This window comes from Ipomoea triloba, chromosome 13, assembly GCF_003576645.1.
Source record: "Ipomoea triloba cultivar NCNSP0323 chromosome 13, ASM357664v1".
Taxonomy (NCBI): Eukaryota; Viridiplantae; Streptophyta; class Magnoliopsida; order Solanales; family Convolvulaceae; genus Ipomoea; species Ipomoea triloba.
This window is the reverse complement of record NC_044928.1, coordinates 11535316-11539741: the sequence shown is the minus strand read 5'-3', so window position 1 is coordinate 11539741 and position 4426 is coordinate 11535316.

The window sequence follows — 4426 nt, the reverse complement described above, 5'->3', positions numbered from 1 at the left end:
AGTGAGGGTCGCTTCAAAGGAGAATTGAAGGGGCTTAATTCTTTAGAAACTCTTGCAGAACTAGGAACGGTGTCCCATGACCAAAATGGGCACAGTCATGAGAACAAAACGTGGCAGGAAGGTTCCTGTGTGAGAGATATCAATGTCTACACAAACGGCCATCGGTTCAAAGACATCGCGTTCTACCGTACAACCAGTAGAGTACATAGATCTCACAAGGCAAGGTTCAAAGAGTTACACCCACCTTTCAGGAATCAACCGCTGAACGTAGTTGTTTCCGATTTCAAAATTCCCTTGAAAATCATTTTTCATTCATGTGGGGGATTGTTGGAAAATTGAACTAAAAATGGCATTTTAAGTGGCCATTTTGTGGTATAAATATATATGGGTCCATTTCCGAATTTGGGTCGGGTCAAAGTGGTTTCGGGTTCTTCGTAGTTAGATGAAGAGATCGATATATTATATGCTCAAAATGGATAATGGGTGAATGAAAAATTGATTCTCAAAGTAGACCCATTTGAGATGGAATTCAAGTGTGGAAAAGCTCATGTAGCTTTGTCCGACATTGGTTTGGAATGAACTTTTGCACCACTATATATACAAGGGTCCTTTTATGACTAAGTAACTTGTATAGCATAAATGCTCTCTCTCGCGCGCAGGGGGGTGCAAATCAAATCCCAAACTGAGCTTGAAAAGGCTTGACTCGTGTACGCCGGCACCTGCGGGCACGAATGTCGTTCGAAAAATTGGCTGGCCTTGCGGGCTAAGTTATGCTATATTTTCGAATGAGTTTTCCATCTCAGACCACATGAGATCGATATGATCTCTCGTTCGAGACATCAAACGAACTAACCTCTCGAGAGGTAGTCCGATGTCTCAAACCAAGTTGCTCGCGTACGAGTGCGATATCGCGCAGCCCGGGTTGGCGCGCGCGTTCGATGTCTCGCGGATCAATTTGATGTCTCGAAGCAATGTCTCGCTGTCGGTATGATGTCTCGAAGCTAGCACTTCTCGACGTCTCGCGGCACGGACTATGTCTTGAAGGTACGCAGACATGAACGATGTCTCGAACAGCGACCCTGGTGACCTCTCGACTGCGACCTTTCACCTACTGGATCGGTTCATAGGAATGACTCTTGGTATTACAGAATTAATATGATTAAATTCCAATCTTTATTTCAGAGTTTATTTCTTAATTTAAATGGATTTGTTAGTGGGTGTAAATAGGCTGCTAGTGGAGGGAGGTTACGAATGGGAATTATGTAACACCCCACTTTTTCCACTTAAGAAAATACGGATAATTTTTTTTTTATCAAGTGGTAATAAAGCCTATGTTAGGAATTTGGTTATAAGTAAAGTTGACTAGGATTTAAAAAAAAAATCGCGATGAGAATATGTGACATGGCATATTTAGTTGCATATTTATTTCATTGATTTGTGATACCTAGTAAGTTGTGCTCTATGTTTAATTTGGACTTGGTGGATTTTATTCTAATGGTGAAAGTAAATTATTAAGTGCCTTAGCTTGTTTGAATTCTACGTGGTTATGCTTCGGGGACGAAGCATCTTTTAAGGAGAGTAGAGTGTGATATCCTGGTTATTTTTAGTATATTGATAAAAAAATGTTTTTTTTTAAGAATAAACTACTTATACTATGTGGTCTACAATTATATTATTTTACGGGACCCTAAATCTTTTGAGACTAGCCTACTAATATTGTTTTGTGACTAGTATAATTTCCTAAACTCATATTACCTTTTAAGTATTATATTGAGCCGGCCTACTAGTTTTGTAAAGTAAATATACATATGTTATACGGCTATACGCTATAATTTCTTAAATCCTAATATATACATATATCTATGTTATATATTTATTTATTTTCTTAAATTCATACTACGTACTACACGTATTCACATAATATAATATATATGTATATTCCTCTTAATCTTAGCAATTAGCAATCATTACCATTCTAATATAATTATTACTCCTAATTAATATATACATATATATACACAGCATTCTATAAATATATGGAATAAGGTTCAAATTGGCCACTGAACGTAACCTTAAAATGCAATTAGACCACTGAATGAAAAAAATGTGCAATTAGGCCACTGAACACTACAAATGCATGCAATTTCACCTGATAGCAGGTTACATTCCATTTCATCAGGTTGTCTGCTTACATGGATGGTGATGTAGCATTTTAAAATAATTTTTTAATAATAAATATAAAAATTAAAATTAAAAATTTAAAAATATTAATTTAAAAATATTTTAATATTAATTTTTTAATATTTTTAATTAATTTTTATTTTAAAATTTATTATTTAATAAATATTAAAATTAAAAATTTAAAAATATTAATTTTTTAATATTTTAAATAATTATTTAATATTTTCAATTAATTTTTAATTTTAAAATTAATTATTAAAAAATTATTTTAAAATGTCAACTCACCATCCATGTAAGCAGGCAACCTGATGAAATGGAAGGTAACCTGCTATCAGGTGAAATTGTATGCATTTGGAGTGTTCAGTGGCCTAATTGCACATTTTTTTTGTTCAATGGCCTAATTGCACTTTCAGGTTACGTTCAGTGGTCAATTTGAACCTTATTCCTAAATATATATATGTAACCTATTCTTAATTCTAGCGTACACAATATATATACATAGCTAATTGCCTAACTTTATTCCTAAGCATATATATGTACCCAGTATCCGACTCATTGTTAACCCATTACATTGTTTTCTTCTTCTTTCCATCCCTCCCAATGACGCCAAGTACAGTCAAATAAAATTAGTCTTCTTTTTATTTTTCATTATTGAGTTTTCTCCCTTACATCATCAAGTGAAGAGTTAGCAAATGAGGATCATCAACTCTAGTTTTTTTGGGTGTGCGCAGTGAAGATTTTAACTTCTAAGAGTAAGATTTATGTTCATCTAAATTATTTTTACCCTATATGAAACAAAAATCTTTTCCTAAGTGCTTGTGTAAAAATCTTTTTCATTAAAAATCTATTTAGTTATTTTTGGACAATTGCTACGTGATTCATGATCTCCGTGGAAATTGTGTTTGATATGAAAATTGTGTGAACATATATGTTAGCATGGGATTTTAATCTGTAATGCTTCGGGTAGAATATGATCATAACTTGTGTATATGTGATTAAGCATATTAATTTGTATAGACTAAATATTGTGTTGCGTAGGTATAAACTTATATTGAATGACCGTACACATGAGTTCGTGTACATGAATTATAATTTTGTAAATGGTAAATATTGTATGTGTGGATATGCATGCCGTGTCTATATATAATGATGATTAAGAATAATATTTAATTAACTTTGTAATATATATATGTATGCACATTTAATGTACTGTGTGTATAATATTAATATAATATGCAATGATTTATATGTGGGTTGCTTATGTATTCTGTTATATGATTACTATTTGGAATATTATGCAATACTCGTGCTATATATAAACTATATGTTTTTAGTATATTTACTTGACAATTAAGTATGAGATATTAGTTTGTGTTAAATTATTTGGTATATTATGTTTTAGTACAGTAATTAAGTGTGAAATTTTAGTGTATTGTTTAGGTGAAAATCTTTGGTATTTGGTTTGATAATCAGTACAATGGTTATGGACATAAGTGTAAGATTGAATAAGTTACTTGGGTGAAATGACTTTTGATATAATAAGATGTAAATTTTGAAGGATGAAAGATATATATGTTTTGTCATGGGGATGGTGCCATTTGATATTTTTACCTTGAGGAGTGAGCAGTGATGTAAAAGCTGACTCACTAGGGGGTTTTTATAACTTCCCTGTTATTTTGAGGAGTGAGCAATGACGTAAAAGCTGACTCACTAGGGAGCCGGAAAAACTCCCTGTTTATGAAAATTTATTTTTGAGAACTTGAAAATTATTCATTTGGTACCCATTTCTCCTTGACATTTTATATATCAAGTGTGGATGACTTTGAGAAATTCAATATGTATTTTTGTAAGATTAATCTCGTGGGAAAAGATTAATTGAGAGATTGGAATTCTCTCTTTGGTAATTAATTGAGAGATTGGAATTCTCTCATTGGTGATTGTTTTGAGGAATTGATTATTTTGTTTTGGTGGATATTTTATCAGTTAAGGAATTCTTTTGAATATTGATGATAATGTGAAATGCCCTGGGGAAATGGTTATATGGAACTGATGAGGTAAAGGATATGTGGTGAATGTTGAGGATAGAGTGGTTGAATGTTTTTGGATTATGTATAGGCAATCCTTGATCTCCTAGGAATTTTGTGGGTATATTAATATATACTTGCTAATTGGATAAAGTTTATTCGTATTGATGGTAATAAAATATTTTAAGGGGTTAATGTGAAATTATATGTTCCTATGTGCT